We start from the raw sequence: 17,247 nt of genomic DNA on the forward strand, positions 1-17,247 counted from the left end.
TGGTCCCTGCACAAGAAAACGGAGGTGACGGATTTGTTAAAGAGGTCTGCCTTCTCCTCTGGCGCAACCACCGGATTGCCCAGCGTATCTTGAAGGGGCCCCACATTTCCCGGTGCCTTCTTCATCCTCCCTATATATTTGAAAAAGGACTTTTTATTATCTTTGATCTTGGACGCTAGTCCTAGCTCTGTCTGCCTTAGCTTTCCTAACAGCCCCCCTACAGGCCCGAGCAGTGAAGATAGCTCCCCGCTTCCACCGGGTGTACACCACCTTTTTGGCAACCAGGCATTCCCAGATGTCCTTGGTGAGCCAGGGGGGCTTTTGGGCACTCTTGCCCCCCTTGCTTCTTGTTGGGATCGTCACACCTTGGGCCCTGAGTATCGTCTCCTTAAGGAACAACCACTAATCTTGGGCACTGAGTTCCCCTGCCCTCGAGAACCCCAGCGCCTCTCCCACTAATCTCTTCAACTCATTGAAGTTGGCCCTCTTGAAGTCTAGGGCTACTGCCTTGCTGCAGGCCCTTGACACCCTGCACTGGATGGTGAATTCCAGCAAGCCATGATCGCTATCACCCAGGTGGTCAAGGACCTGGAGCCCCCTTACCAGGTCATCGCCTGTGGCCAGGACCAGGTCCAACAGGGTATTTCCTCTGGTGGGACTGTGCACCTCCTGGGTTAAGTGGAGGTCCTGTATCTCAGCCAGGAACCTCCTGGAACAGTCTGACCTGGCTGACTGCTCCTTCCAGCAAATGTCCGGATAATTTAGATCACCCATGACAGGAGTGAGTGGGCTGCACCCCTTCCTGCCTTGGGATGCTGCTGCCTGCCCCCGCAAGGGGGGGGGGTCCTCCGCTGCATGCTGATGCACCCCCTCAGGGAGGGGCCCACTGCATTGCACCACACCCCAGCTTCTGCACCCCTATTACAGCCTGCTGCCCAGCCTGCCACCAAGCCGCAGTCTGGGGACAGCTTGGGGAGGGAGCCTGCTCTGCCTGTGGCCCCCTCCCCCACCATAACTGCTGGACCCTAAAGGTACCTTGCCTGCCCCAGCTGCCTTGGCAGGGCACCCCAACCTTCACCTCCACTTTCACCAGAAGCACATCCTCAGTGGCTGAACTGGATGGCTCCCACCATCACTGCTGCTGCTGCCATTGTTTCTGCTGCTGCCCCTTCTCAGGAGAGAGAGAGATTTCCTTCTGCACCACCTGACACCATACCTGCACTGGATTACTTCCTAGTTGACTGACTGCTCGTGCCCTCCCCCACAGCTACTTCACTGCATCTAATCCTGATTTATCTTCCTGCCTACTGCTCTGCTGCCAAGCATCTGGCTGGAGGCCTGAGGGGCTTCTGGACAGATCTTCCAGAAACAAAGCTCTTCCACTGCTCCAACCATCCTTTACATCTGCCTCAGCAGCCTTCCCTCTGTGTTTTTCCCCTTGTGTGGTAAGGCCTGTGGTTCACTCCCCCTGACCTGGTGTTTGTTGTGTGACTGAGTAAGCCAGCTCAAGCTTCCCCAGCTCTCGTGTGTGTGTGTGTGTCCTCCCCCTCATTCTCAAAGTATAGGCCTCCCAGTTTTTTTCCTGTGGGGCTGTAGCTCAGTGATCTTCAGCCCTCTTCCTCCCTATCCCCCTTTCCCCCCACAATCAAAGCCTGCCCCTACTAGATTCACGAGCCCCATGGGATATTTTGTTTTTCTTTATTGTCTTCCCTGCCCCTGTGTGAAAATGGCAGGGCAGGAAACTTCTGAGGGGCCATCTACCCCCCCCAGAGCTTCCTGCAGCCCCCACTATGGGGGCCAAGCCGCCAAGGAGATGCATGCCCCTGCAGCCTCCACCCTGGAGGCAGAGTCCAACCAACTTCCTCTGGGGGTGGAGAAGCCTGCAACCTCACTGCAGGGACAGGTGGGACTCCAGTAGGGAGCCAACAGGGCCAGGGGGTCTCCCCTGGCCAGGACCCCCCCTCCGGAGGGGTTCCCAAGCCCCCTCTCTCATCATCGGGGACCAAGGGCAAGGGAAGTGAGAAGGGCTCCTCTTCAGCCTCCTCCACAGCTGGCGGTGGGAAGCGCAAGGACCCTGGCCCCAAGCCTACACCACCAGCACCTGAGGGGACCAGGTGTACTACACCAGCCAGCACATCCACTCAGCTGTCCCTGGCCCTAGCTCTTTGCCCCACCAATGTGGCCTCCTGGGGTGGGGGGAACCTCAGCTATGCACAGGTAGCTGTGGGGAGACCTGGACCCTCCACTGCCAGCCCTTCCAGCTCGGGGAGTGAGGCCCCCTTTCCGACACTCACCCGCAGGCATGGGGTGAAGTGCCAACTGCCCAAGCAGGAGAACTTGCACTTTGAGACCTGGGTGCAGGCCCTGGCTTGGGTAGTGGGGGCCCCCAAGATCATGGCGGCCTCCCACTTTCATGGCAAGGGGTCTTTTTCCTTGCCTCGGAGGCCACTACACAAAAAGTGGTGGACAGGGGGCTCATAGTGGAGGGCGAGTACGTCCCCTTTGAGCCTCTAGAAGAGCTAGGGACCAGGGTGGTCCTCAGCTCCATCCCTCCCTATATCCCCAGTTGGGCCCTGCTCCCCAAGCTCCAAACCCTGGGGAGAGTTATCTCCCCAGTGGTGGGCCTCTCACTAGGATGCCAAGACCCTGGCCTCCACCACATGCATTCTTTTCTATCACCAGGTCATGATCCAGCTGGCAGCAGGACCACAATTGGTGGCTGAGGGGTGCCTGGCAATTCTTTATCAGGGGCCCTGGTGAAGATTTTCTATAAACTGGGAGACCTGCAGTACTTCCAGTGCCATGCCCTGGGGCACTTGCATCATGAACCCTCTGAACCATCTCATGCCGGGTGGCCACTCTGTTCTCCCTAGGCCTGCAGTCAGAGATTTTCCAGGATGTTTAGGTGGTGCCGGGTTGCCTGCTGCACCTCCAGGTCCTGGTGCAGGGGCTGGTCCTGAACCTTCTGAATGTGTACATGCCTGTGAGGGACCCAGAGTTGGTGGATTTCTTCCACCAGGCGGCCACATACACCGGCACCCTCAACCCTTGTGAGTACCTTGTCCTTGGTGGGGAGTTTAATGTCACCCTACATGCTCAAGACCAGTCAGGCAGGAAGTGGAACCAGGCCACGGTGGATGTCCTCAGGGAGATCCTGATGGACTGCTCCCTGGTGGACATCTAGCATGCCTGTCACCCTACCGACCCCTCTGCCTTCACCTATATGAGGGCATGCCACTCCCAGCTGGACCAGGTTTATATCTCTTTGCCACACTTTGCTTGGGCTCACTCCTCTGGCATCCAGCTGACCCCTTTCAGTGATCACCACCTTGTCTGGGCCCAGGTCGTGCTAGGGCCTGGGCATCTGGGGTCAGCCTACTGGCATTTCAATGCCAGTCTGCTGGAGAATGTGGGCTTCAGGGAGGCCTTCTGGGAGTTCTGGCTGGCCTGGTGGGATCAATGGGCAGCTTTCCCCTCAGCTAGGAGATGGTGGGATGTGGGGAAGGTGCGCATCCGGCTTTTTTGCTGCAGCTATACTCAGGGGCACACCCGGCAGAGGGAGGTGGTCTGGGAGCAGCTTGAGTGGGAAGTGTAGAGCTGGAGCGGCGCCTGGCCACCAACACAACCAACCCGTCCCTCTGCGGAGAGAGGTGGGAGAGGCTTCATGCTCTGGACGACTACCACACCCGTGGTGCATTTGTCTGCTCGCACATCCAGCTCCTTCAGGAGATGGACCATGGCTCCCACTTCTTCTATGCCCTGGAGAGGAGGTGGGAGGCCAGAAAGTACATCACCTGCCTTCTGGTGGGTGATGGCACCCCACTCATGGATCCAGGTGAGATGTGCCAGTGCATGCGGGCCTTCTATGAAGAGCTCTTCTCCCTGGATCTGACCACCACCGAAGCCTGTCAGACCCTGTGGGAGTCCCTCCCACAGGTCAGCATGGGTGACTAGGACCGGCTGGAAGCTCCTCTCACTCTTGCTGAGTTTTCAGCTGCCCTCCTCCTGGTGCCTGGCAACAAGGCACCAGGCATTGATGGGCTGACCATGGAGTTTTACTGGGCCTCCTGGGACATCCTTGGCCCAGACCTTGCCGCAGTCTGGGCCAAATCCGAGAGAAGTGGGGAACTCCCTCTGTCATGCCAGAGACCCATGCTGACCCTTCTACCGAAGAAGGGGGATCCCCATGACCTAAGAAATTGGCGTCCCGTGTCCCTCCTCTGCATGGACTACAAGGTGGTAGTGAAGGCCATCTTGCTGTACCTGTGGTCCATGCTGACAGTTGTGATCCATCCCAACCAGACGTACACAGTGCCCAGACGTTCCATCTTCGACAACCTGTACCTGGTTCGGGACCTCCTGGAGCTAGCACGCCAGGAGGGCCTGTCTTTCTCCCTCCTGTCCCTGGACCAGGAGAAGGTATTTGACAGAGTGGATCATGGGTACCTCACAGGCACACTGCAGGTCTTTGTCTTTGGGCCCCGCTTTGTGTGGGCTCTTCAGGTGCTGTACACCTCTGCAGAATGTTTGGTCATGCTCAACTGGACCCTGATGGAGCTCATCCCATTCAGGAGAGGGGTGTGTCAAGGCTGTCTGCTGTCAGGCCAGCTGTACGCCTTGGCCCTGGAGCCCTTCCTTGTTCTCCGGAAGTGGATGGTGGGGTTGATGTTCTGGGAGCCAGTGGTGTAGCTGGTCCTGTCAGCATATGCTGACGATGTACTCCTCATGGTCCAGGATTTGGGCTACCTGGTGCAGGTGGAGGCCTGCCAGGCATTGTACTTGGCAGCCTCCTCTGCCTGGGTCAACTGGGTCAAAAGCTTTAGCCTGGCAGTGGGTGATGGGTGGCAGGTGGTCTTATTCCCACCCATGCTCCACAGGATCTGCTGGATCGTGGGCTCGCTGCTCTACTTGGGGGTCTACCTGTTCCCCACAGACCCCTCCTTGCTGGAGAACTGTCACCAGCTGGAGGTAAGGGTGGTGGAGGAGCTCTGGGCATGGCCAGGGCTCCTGAAATGTCTCTCCCTGCATGGGAGAGTGCTGGTGCTGAATCAGCTGGTCCAATCCATGCTCTAGCACTGCTTACACACCCTACCTGTGCCCCCTGAGGTCCTGGCAGGACTTCAGAGACAGGTGCTGGAGTTTTTCTGGCTAGGACGGCACTGGGTTGCTGCAGAGGTTCTGAGCCTCCCCTTGTGGGAGGGTGGCCAGGGCCTGGTTTGCCTGCATAGCCAGGTCTTGGCATTCTTTCATCCACTGTTATCCAATTGTACAATCCAATCTATATATAACCATGGTTTATAGACATTTCTAATAGACACAACTAAAGTGCTAATGATAAACTATAGTACTTGCCCCGTTACATATTTATATATGTTATTAATAACTAAGTAAGCCTTCACAAACTATTCATGAATATTTTTAACATAGTGTGACCTAAAAATCTAAACCTAGATTCTCTCTGTCATACACTTTCTGAAACATAATCTTATATTGTTCATGTTATCCAATTTTCTGGGTAGAATATTACCTGTCTATACATTTTCTGAATCCGAAAATTTAGCTGAACTGTGAAGAACCAGATTCTGCTTTTTCTTACACCAATTCAGTCCTATACATTTTAGGTTTAATGAAAGTAAAATTTAGACAAACAGCCTGTCATGGAACACTGATATGAATCTGGAAGTTTTGATCATGATTAATGTTAGGTACTTTTACTTACCTAAGGTTGTCATTCTGGTGTTGTAGTTACTATAATTTTGAAAATAGCTGTTGTCACCTGGAATTGCAGTGGATTTCTGTCCATTGTGGAATATGAGCGACTGAAGAGCTCAATCCTTTTTCCCCTTTGTGAGCCTAAATGGCAGTTTTCCAACCATATAACTGACATTTTTGGCACTTATGCACAGTTTGCATTTTTTTAATCCAGATAATATGGGCAGTAGTTTGCTTGACAGGCTCTGCCCTGGCTAGAGAGCCTGCAATTGTATACATGTGTATACCACATATGCATAAGACACAAAATTCTACCTAGTAAAAACCCATGACTAGCTGGGGTTGGATGCTGGAGAAGCAGAAGGGGATGGACAAGAGTGGGGAGGGGAGGAGGATCCTTCCATGTTTTAGCCCCAACAGCTAAGTGGTTAGGGCACTCACCAAAGAAGTGGGAGACTTAGGTTCTAGGTCAGAATGACACTTACAAGGCTGGAAAACTACCATTTAGGTATATAAATTGAAACAGAATTCTGTCCCAAGAGTATACTGGGTAGCCAGTCAACCTGCACATAACTTATGGTTTCTAGTTCCGAATATCTCAGTTGTGTTCCTTAAGTCCTTTGTCGCTTGACCAGGATATGACGACTAGAATGCAGGAACAATTATTCTTTTATTGAATAATTCATATCCATCTGGTATGTATAACAGAAGGGGCTTTATTTTCAGAAGCAACAAATAGATCCCCGAGGCCCACATGTTTCACCAAGAGGTCATCATTCTGAAAGCTTTAAATGCAATGTCAATCTTTCAAGGACTATATATCATGACAACTGTACTAACTTTACTTTCTCAAGGGAGTAATGAATATAGTCTTACATAGTATTCAAGCAAGATGATGCACATGTGGGTTTCACAAGGCACAGTTCTTTCCATCACCCTTGTACCTTGTGGCCTATCTATTGCATTTAAACTACAAAACATGAATAGAATACTTAAGACATTATAGTTAGTCCAGTTAGAATCGTATGTCTCCTGCAAATGAAGTAACCTTTGTATTTAAAGTGTGATTCATATTAAAAGGAGGCTTTTATGGATTGCTGCACCATCCATGAAAGCCTTCTTTAAACATGAGTTGGAGGTTTGGAGTTGGAAGCTCATTAGAAGACAAATATAGTTAGATCAGCTGCAGTGTTTAATCAAGTCAAGGTTACTAATGGATGTATCGTTGATATACATCCACTATGAAAATTGACTTTGTTAGCCTACCTTCCATACACTTCTTATTTTTTCTATTACATGTTAAAACACTGAGACTCTGTGAATGTTTAGCCAAACATGACATTTGAGAAGCTATGCAATTCCTCTCTTCTTTCCAATTAAACTGTTCTGCCCATTTAATTTGCATATATACATTTTATGAATGCAAATGTCATGGTTCAACATTCTGTATACTTTTGACATTTCTATCCATAAGTACCCTTTCCAGTAACAGGACAGATGCAGGGAGAGATTCCAGCTATTCCAGCACTCAAACCATACAATTCCTCCCTTCATATCCAGCTCTGACAGCTTTAAGTATCCTACAATCAGTGCTTTGCCAAAATAAGGTGCAAAATCAGTGCTATGAATTATCATATTAATTCTGGTAGGAGTAAGAACTACAGAATCAAATTATATATAATGTGCATATATTAAATTATGTATTAATACTTAACTGCATTACATGTATTATTTAAAGAGTGCTTTACCAACACTATGTCCTCAGATAGATTAGTAGAATTGACAGGCCAAATTTATTATTCATATAAGCATTGTTTTTCTTTGGCAGGAAATAAAACTTGCAACAACAGCTCCTAAAAATCTGTTTTTAGCAGCCAGTCTTTGAGAAGCAAAGTGTTTTCATTGTTTTCTGCAAGATACCAAAAATTAAAGGTGTGTACTTCTTTAGAAAAATTCAAACTCCTGCAGGGAGAATGTTTCCAAAGTCTACTAATCTCTTTATGCATATAAACACCTAATTTTTTTTTCTTATATAAAACATGTTAATCAGAAATGCGAGGTAAGCAATTCATTAAATGAATTGGGAAGCCTTGGAAGAGACTACAGGTACTCCTCACTTAACGACCTACCTGTTTAACGACCGCACGGACTTACGACCAGCTCTCCGAGCAGTTGTTACTCCGAGCAGGTAGGTCGTTAAATGAGGAGTACAGTACACCTGTATTGTGTTCAGCACGGCGGGGCAGACAGCTCCCGCGCTTGCGGGGCGGGGTGGGGCGCACGGAGCAGGCTTTCCTCGCCGGGGCCGGGGCAGCTCCGCCGGCTCCCACCTGCCTGCAGGCGCCATGCCCCCAGCCCCACGCGACAACGGTCCTGTGGGGAGCACTTTGCTGCTCAGAGCGGCTCCTCGCTTATCGACCAATTCGCTTAACGACCGAGTCGCAGGAACGGAACTCGGTCGTTAAGTGAGGAGTACCTGTATTATAGCTAATGAATTTTCAAATATAAAGCAGCAAACAAATGTCTTCATTCTAATAAAACTGCCTGCTGTTATAGAAAACTCATTCACAACACAGCTGACATCAATTTCATGATTTTTGGGGTTTTTTTTTTTTTCCTGTAGCTAACTTCACTGAACCCAAAGAGATTAAATGTGGTGAGAAATTTTTAAGACTCTTCTTTATAATGCAGATATCGGTCAGTAAAGCAAGCAGAAAATGTACAGATGGCAGCCCTTCACATTAAAATATTTACCTTCAATTATGGATTTTACAGATTGAATATCATCAGTATACTATACACCATGACTTACTCATGGCCATCAGAGATAAGCACACTTAATGCATATTATTCTGATCTGAAGGAGCAATTCCATACCACTCTAGCCAAAAAAAGATTACCTTTAGATGTAATTGTTTTACAGCTTATGGCCAGCTCTTGAGAAGCTCTACTATTTCATTCCTAGGAAAGTAATACAATAGTGAAAACATATTTGGAATGTGTGCTCTTTGTGAAATATCTTACAGTTATAGGAAGCACTCTTTGAACAGTCTTCCATATGATCATTACACATGCAGTTCCTAAAAATCCCAATTTATTCAAATTCCTGCCAGCATTTAGGTCTTCTTCAAAGTCCTTCAATGACTGTCTGTCAAACAGACATTATGCCTTGACTTTAATAAGGCTTTTGATATGGTTTCCCATAAAATTCTTACAAGCAAGCTAAAGAAGTATTTGATGGATGAATGAACTGTAAGGTGGATAGAAAACTGGCTGGATCATCAGGCTCAAAGGGTAATCAAGTAGAGTGCCTCAGGGGTCAGTCCCAGGGTTGGTTTTATTCAATATCACCAATCTGGAGGATGGGATGGAGTGCACTCTCAGTAAATTTGCAGATTACAGCAAACTGGTTGGAGAAGTAAATATGCTGGAGGGTAGGACTAGGATTCAGAGTGACCTCAAAAGTTGGAGGATTGGACCAAAAGAAATCTCATGAAGTTCAATAAGGTCAAGTACCAATCTTGCACTTTGGACAGAACAATCCTATGCACCGGTACAGACTGGGGACAGACCGGCTAAACAGCAGTCTGCAGAAAATGACCTGGGGGTTACAGTGGACAATAAGATGGATAGGAACCAACATCGTGCCCTTGTTGCAAAGAAGGCTAACAGGATACTGGGCTCCAGTAATACAAGTGTTGCCAGCAGATTGAGGAAAGTAATTAGTTTCTTCTGTTTGGCACTGTTGAGGCCATACCTGGATTACTGTGTCCAGTTTTGGGCCCCCACCACAGAAAGGATGTGGACAGATTGAAAAGTGTCAAGCAGAGGGCAATGCAAATGGTTAGAGGGCTAGGGCACATGACTTCTGAGGAGAGGCTGAGGGAACTGGGCTTGTTTAGTCTGAAGAAGAGAAGGCTGAGGAAGGATTTAATAACAGACTTCAACTACCTGGAGGGTGGTTCCAAAAGAGGATGGAACTAGACTGTTCTCTGGTGGCAGATGACAGAACAAGGAGCAATGGTCTCAAGTTGCAGCAAGTGAAGTTTAAATTAGATATTAGGAAGAACTTTCTCACTAAGAGGGTAGTAAAGCACTGGAACAGGTTACCCAGAGAGGTAGTAGAATCTCCATCCTTGGAGGTTTTTAAGACCCAGCTAGACAAAGCCATGGCTGGGATGATATAGTTGGACATGCTCTTGCTTTGAGCAGGGGTTTGGGCTAGATGACATCCTGAGGTCCCTTCCAACCCTAATTTTCTATGATTCTATGACATTAAAATATTGCAAAATTAAAAAATTTACAGTTAAAATATTAGACCATCTTGTGCCTTACACAGGATACTAATAAAAAAAGTGATATCTCTTGCCAAAAATGTAAGTTGATCAATTTAAAAAACCTTCAAGGACTTTTTTTTTTGTCTTTTAGGTGGTGCTAAAAACTAAATTATATATTTGTAGAAATGGTACTATCAAAGCATTATATCACTTTTAATTAGGCAGTAATAGCTATGGTAATCTACATGCAATTCATTTGCCAGTGCATTCAAATACATTCTGAACTAAATATCTTAGTTTGTGTTTATGAGTCTGGAAGAATATGTGGGAAAAGAAGTTACCAGAATGGCACTACCAGGGAGAAGGGGAAGAGGAAGGCTGAAGATGAGATGGAGAGATATAGTGGAGAGGGACATGAGAGAGGAGTTGGAAGAAGATATATATGACCGAAGCCAGTGGAGAGCCAGGATCCACAACAGCGACCCTGTTTAGATGGGAAGAGCGAGGAAAGAATATAACTACATATTTTAGCAAAATACTTAGATCCATTCTTAAACAACACAGATATCACTGTTCCAATTTTATGGGTTTCAAAATTATTTCTATTCAAGGCTTTAGAAAGCACCCCCAAATACCTCCTTCCAAATGCTTGAAATGTTTACCTTTACTCTCTGGGCAGAATTGACAGTTGTTAAATCGTCTTAGCTGATGCAAAGAATTCCAGTCTTCCCAGAGCAAGATTGTTTTTGCTATTAAATTCTGGAGCGTTGAGGGTTACGTCTGCTGTGACTCAGTGGGTAGGAATGTTTCCAAGGAGTTGCAGTTATCAGGGCTGTAACTAAACTGCAACCTAAGAAAGAAGATGATATAGTATAAGTTGTTATCTAAGTTGTTGTCTAACATTACTCTAGAAAATTCAAAATAGAAAGACAAGAAAATAAATAATACATTCCCTTCTACAGCTCTAATTCAGAAAATCATGCCTCTTCAGAACAGCATTTAAGCAAACGCTTAAGTATTTTCCTGAATCGGAGTCTAAGTTTGTTAGGCTTTAGGACCAACAAGCATACTTAACTTGATTGATTACTGAAACACAGTCACAGGATGAAGCTAGTGTTACATGGTAGCATTGATAGAATAAAACATCTGCAAGAACACACTAACAAAGAACGTATTGTAGACAGAGTCAAAAGGGCTAAAAACATGAGAACCATGTTTGATTCAAGCCAGGATATTTTAACTAAGATGGATAAGCACAGGGAAAGCTTATTATTGTTCTAGTGATATCAATAGGTACATGAAGCTATTGACTTCGCTAGAACGCAGTCAAAGTAGATGTCCATTTAAAGCCACATGAATACTCACCAAAATCTTCCATAAACATTTATTTGGATAAACAGGATTAATTTTGGCCTGACTATTGGCACCATTTTAATATTGGCTTTCCAAAAAACAACACAGCAAATGAGAATGCTGGGAGGAAAGCTTCTGGAAAGAGCAAACTTTAAGGACATATTACGAAATTTTGAACTCATAATGTAAATACTTACACTGCCAATGCAATTTTAAGAATAAACAAATGTCCAGTCACGGAAGAAAAATAATGCCATCTAACCTTTGAGTCCAAATAAAACTAGCCAACATAGATCTAATTTTGAATTTCCAGCATTGATGCTTACACAAAATGCTTGTGAATGACCTAATTTCAAGAATTAACATAAGTTCTTCAGTTAGAAGATAAATACATTCTCAATTTATTTTAAGAAGAAGAAGAAATCATAGTTCATAAAAGCCTATGCAGAGAAAAAGACATCTTATGCAGAAGGGTTCTTTGACCTAACTGACAAAAATAGAACAGCATCTAGTGACTGAAAATTGAATCTCTAAGGAACATTTTTTTAAAACTCAGAGTAATTAACCATTAAAATGCAATGCCAATAGATGTGGTTGATTCTCCATTGTTTGAAATCTTTATCTTAAGAGTGGGTATCTTTTTAAAAGATATGTTGTTTAATGACTTTATTGAGCTCAGCACAAGAATTAATGGGTAAAATTCAATGTCTGTGGTATGCTGGAAGCTAGGTAATATGAAGATGAGACTGATAAACTGTCACGGCGGGGTCCTCGCAGAGAGCCGTGATCTCCTTGAGGCCCTCTCACCGCGCTACTCCGGCCCAAGGGCACCCTCCATTCTCGCCCGCCACATCTTGATCGAATATGTAATAGGGAGGCTGCCTTGTGTTTCCTCGGGCACGTAAGCTCCTGGACCCCTCGTGGGTCTCCCCGTTCAATGGCGCTACCCAAGCGCCCCAGCCTTATGGGCTATGCGTGGCTCCTATCAACCCCTAATACCACGCCCCAAGCCTCGCAGATGTAATGGACGTTGTTCGGTCTATACGCCCGCCTCCTGGGCCTCCTCTCTCATGCCCAGCCTCTTGCTGGGACTCTCGTCTAGCCCGCTCTGGGCCTCCCCTGCTGGTGTGGTTCCGCTCCGGGACTCTCTAGCAGGCCTCCGGTCCTATGGGCCAACCGCACGGATACCCTCCCTGACTCTGGCTCCCCGCGCTGCTACTCCCTGTCTTCTCAGGGGCAACCGCAGCGCCCTGCCTTGGTCTGAGGGGTATTGCCGCACTAGCCTGTGGCCGGGCTCGCTATGCCCGTGCACCCACACTGGGCTACTCAACAAAGCACAATGGCGTTCCCCCCTCTCTGGGGCTCGCCGCGCCCACACTGGGCTACTCAGTAATACACAATGGCGTTCCCCCTCTCTGGGGCTCGCCACGCCCACACTGGGCTACTCAATACTGTACCAGGGCGTTCCCCCCTCTCTGGGGCTCGCCGTGCCCACACTGGGCTACTCAGTAATACCGCCCCTTTCCTGGGGCTGGGGGCTATGTTCCCCCACACGCAATCCGGGGTCTCGGTCCCCGTCCGCAACCTAAGGGTTGCGCCCGCGACCTACTGGCCGCGCTCCTTGCCGCCAACTGCTCGCGCAGTGGCATGCGAGCTGCGCCTTCCCTGGCGCTATACAGATAAGGCGCCCTCTTGGCGCTAGGGCACCCCACACTCTCTGGGGTCCCTATAGTTGAGGCCTCCTCCAACCCCTACAGCCTCACCCAAGCCTCCGGGTGTAATATACAGAGCCAAACGTAAACTAGAGCCTCCTGGCTATAACACAAATATAAAGCCCCCTGGCTAAATCTTTAGTGCCCAATTCTCTCAGGGCTATCATGAGCTGTACTTGCCCCTCAGACTTCTCCCCATAGCTTGGCTGAGTGAGCTCCTGCCTCTCCAGCTGCTGGCAAAGAACTGCCAGCCTAGCCTCAGCCCTGAGCTTTATAAGGGCCAGGCCCTGCCCCCTACAGGCAGCTGGTTCCCCTTGGTTGCCCCGGCAACCCACAGCTGCACTCATTACCTGAGCAAGCCTCAGCTGGGCTCGTTATGTCAGGCCGGGGCGCGCTCACTTGCTCCCTGGCAGTTTCTCCACTCTAGGAGCAGGGGCACCGAGGTGCCCTGTGACAAACACCTGAGGAAATAGAAGAAATGTTATAGTGGTTCTTCCTGATTTTGGGAATTATGGATGAGATCCTTAACTAGTGCAAAGTGGCCCAACCTTACTAACTTCAGTGAAGCCACTGGAAGCTCTGGCCACTCAAGGCTTATTCATACGGGTTCTTCTTGTACAGCTTGCAAACATAAGTCAGGCAAGAATTTATCAAGTAACATTAATTAGTAACATTAGTTAGTCACTCATTTTTCAGCTCATTTCTCAAAAACAATTTATAAAAATGATATTGCTGTTGCTCAGTTCTGTGCCACCTCTAGTAAAACTTAAAACTTTTAGTACAAGTTGGATCACATCAGCCAGTTCATCCTGTGAGTTATCATACAACTTCAAGGCTGATAGAATTAAAAAAATCTACTGCTTCCTGGATATTTAAATGGAATATGTTTAATTAAAGAAAGTAGAGGGTCTTTACTCATGCTATTTGTCTTTTTAGCAATGCTGCTCCTGAACTATTTTACCTGGCAAAATTTCAACAGCTTGTTAAATCAGCACATGCAAGATAATGTGCTCATAATGTCATCTTATCACTCAGACTCAGAGCGTCAAGCAGGGAACAATCTAAGTTATATACCAAACTGTTAGGAGTTTTTTTCTGATAAGCTATAATGCAGGTGCTAAGCACCATTTATAAAATGCAAAGCTTCATCTTTTCTTCTGTGACTGACTCTAAGCCTGGAAAATTTCAAATCACCTTCAGATGTCATTGAAAAATACTAAAGGGTCAATAATTGCACAACCATGAAATGGTAGCTCAGTGCTTGCCAACATTTATTTTCACCCCATCTGCTATGAATTACTTTGTTTACACTCCTCTCTCTAGTTTCTCAATTTGTGGAATGTGAAGGATAAGTAGAAAACATGCAATGGATTCCTGTCTGACTTTGGCTAAAACTACATGATTTAAACTGTGCACCCCAGGATATACTTCCATTGCACAGGATTATACATCCATCAAGATAATGGTCATATGATATGGTCTTAATCCTGAGCCAGGAGCAATACTGAAAACTAAAGTCCTTTAACAGGGCGGAGTTTGACTGGTTTAATAGTTTAACTAACTTTTTTTCCTACACTGAGTACTGGAAACACAATTAACCAAATCAAACATACAGTTTTTCTTTCATAAATATTTTCCATTTTACATATATGTTTTACACAATTAGTGATTTATTTCCATCAGCTATGCAATAATCATGCCTTGAAAATTTACTTAAAAAAAAAATTGATATGGCACTTAGCTAAAATTCAAGATCTATCATATTTAAGATCCAAAATGCCTCAGTTTCATTGGTTTTTTTCCCTACTGCCTTAAAATCATTGTGAGTCTAGTTTTCACATGAATTCCAGTTTTTAAATAAAAATGTATCTAATATACAAACCAGATTACAGAATGACAAAGGAACTGGCCTCTTATGCTACAATCTGCTCAAGTAGTTATTGTAACAAAGAAGCTGCCCAACAACCCAGAATGATAATGTCTTTTCACATCAGAAGTGTGTTCCATGAATAGAAGGAATGCACAAGAGGTTTACACATACATACCCTGGGTGTCTGCATAGCTGACTGACATGTTAAATCACTTCTGACTTCTTTACATAGGACAAACCAAATTCAGCCTTGATGTAAATAGGTACAACTACTTGCTTCAAAAAAAGTTGTTCAAGGGCTTATTTTGACCCAAAGTTCAATAGAATAGAGTCGCTAAAAACATAAAATCCTTCATATCTGACCAAAATCCATTCAAACAGTTAAGACTGATTATACTTAAATTACAGAGATTGATTTAGCCATTAGTATTTGATCTTTTTCAGGGGTGTTCTTTGACATTGATTAGTTGCACCTATTGTACTAATATTAAAATATGAACCTACCTCAATCAAAGACACGTGATTTCAAGAAATAACACTAATTCACTGCTGAATGACTTTAACTATTTACCAGACTTTCTATAACAAAAGTATCAATGTGTAAGTTCTAAATAGTTTTTACACTGTTTACCAGTTTACCCAGCTTACAGCTCTTCAATATTAGGAAGCAGAGAGAGACCTAAGGCCAAAATGTCTACTATACAGACTATTGCGACACAGAAGGACAGGAACCTATGAGCATTTCCACACCACCTCTGGACCATGCTAGAGTACCACAGTGAAAGATAACATATCCACTCTAGGTTCAATACAGCCTGAAGAAATGTAGCCACATCAGAGTGGTGTTGGGCATATGGCAATAGCTCTCTCAGGTATGCCTACAGAGCAGTACAAGAAGCACATCAAATGGCAGCCGCAACACAGTTTTTAAAGGCTGTAGTGCATTAGGAGTAGCCCTGCCATGCTTCACCCCTTAGCTTGATAAAGGGCAGTATAGCCAGGCCCTATGAGTTTGGAGTCTGAAGGGATTTTCCCTTGCTCTGCACTCTTGATAGTTTAAATCATTCCAAAGTTACATGGGCCATGCTTTTCAACCACTATACAATTGATATAAAAACCTACATGTGATAGGGGGAAACAAGATAATGACCTGGGAGGTTTTGCATGATTGCTCCCTTGGATGAGGTAGTGGGGAGGACTTAGATGACCCATGAAAGAGAAAGAGGGTTCAGTTCTTGAAACTCATATTTCTCCTGAGATCTCCATAGAGACCCTACGCTTTTAGGAGTTAGATTGCATTGAAATCTTGAAGACTCTTATACTGGGTCCCTAACTTGCTAAAGAAAAGGCATTTGCTGCATACTGGTGATAACTCCTTCACTAATAGCAGATTCAGCATTAACTTTCACTTGACTTAAGAATGTAGTTAATAAAACAGGATGTTGTGGAGGCAATGCTGGCAGGCTAGGCCAAGGCTAATATCTTCAAATACAATTCTTAGTCTACATAGGAGGAAAAAGGCAGGAAATTAGAGGTTATTTATGTGATCCCCCACTCTTCCTTTGGAACCTCAGAAGTTCTTTATCAGGATTGGAGTCTGTCTTTGGAAAAGGTGGGATTGAAAAAGTGAACTTGTTACATACAAATCAACAGAAATTGCTTACCTGTCATAAGCACTTTCCACTACTGCCAAAGTTTTTTGCTTTAACCAGGTTCCCTGAGGTTAGTCACTTGACAATACTATGCTGCCTGTCATCATGTTATTTCCATGTAAAGAATAATATGATCTTAAGACCAAATGTTTGCCCAACATCTAATTTTTCAAAATGCTAGAAAAATTTCACATAAGTCGAAGATGAAGAAGCTTTACTATTTCATGGCCCTTTTGTTTTCTGTGCCCAACATCTATGCACCTACATTTTCATCTTCTGTCCATGGTATCATTCTCTATTCATTTTTTTCTCCCTCTGTGACAAAAGCTTGAGGTGTATCTGTGTTCTGGCAGCTAATTCATAAAAAAGGAAAAGGAAAGAAAAAATTCAAATTTCTGGTCCTTTGTGAAACTAGGTTTTCATGCAAGGAGGGAATCAATAAAAAGGAAGTACAAGAAATATTTATAAGTAGTATATTTAACATCATAATGTTTATATGTACATTATTATAAACAAATACTGAACCAGCAACATTAAATTACACACACACACCTACCTGATATGTATGTATGTGTGTGTGTGTAGAGGGTATTATTGTCAACTGGTGAGAACTGGCATACCTTCATTGATTTTAGTGGAGTTCTGATAACTTATCCTATTCATGATCAGTC

General features: G+C 45.6%; 1 protein-coding gene across 5 annotated transcripts in view; it reads right to left on the bottom strand.

Moving 5' to 3' along the window:
• The window catches only part of FGL1 (fibrinogen like 1), a 95,585-nt gene that overhangs the window by 41,739 nt on the left and 36,599 nt on the right, over nucleotides 1-17,247 (bottom strand). For 2 of the 5 annotated variants that reach the window (XM_019481304.2, XM_019481306.2), the window contains exons 4-5: nucleotides 10,652-10,839; nucleotides 8,613-8,673 (exon numbers count right to left, since the gene is read on the bottom strand). The gene's annotated coding sequence lies outside the window, so the exon portion shown is untranslated. Of the gene's footprint in view, nucleotides 1-8,612; nucleotides 8,674-10,651; nucleotides 10,840-13,404; nucleotides 13,487-16,841; nucleotides 16,930-17,247 lie in introns of those variants that run through there. The other 3 variants (XM_059721801.1, XM_059721802.1, XM_059721803.1) reach the window with 3 other exon arrangements.

The sequence above is a fragment of the Alligator mississippiensis genome, chromosome 2 (assembly GCF_030867095.1).
Source record: "Alligator mississippiensis isolate rAllMis1 chromosome 2, rAllMis1, whole genome shotgun sequence".
NCBI lineage: Eukaryota > Metazoa > Chordata > Crocodylia > Alligatoridae > Alligator > Alligator mississippiensis.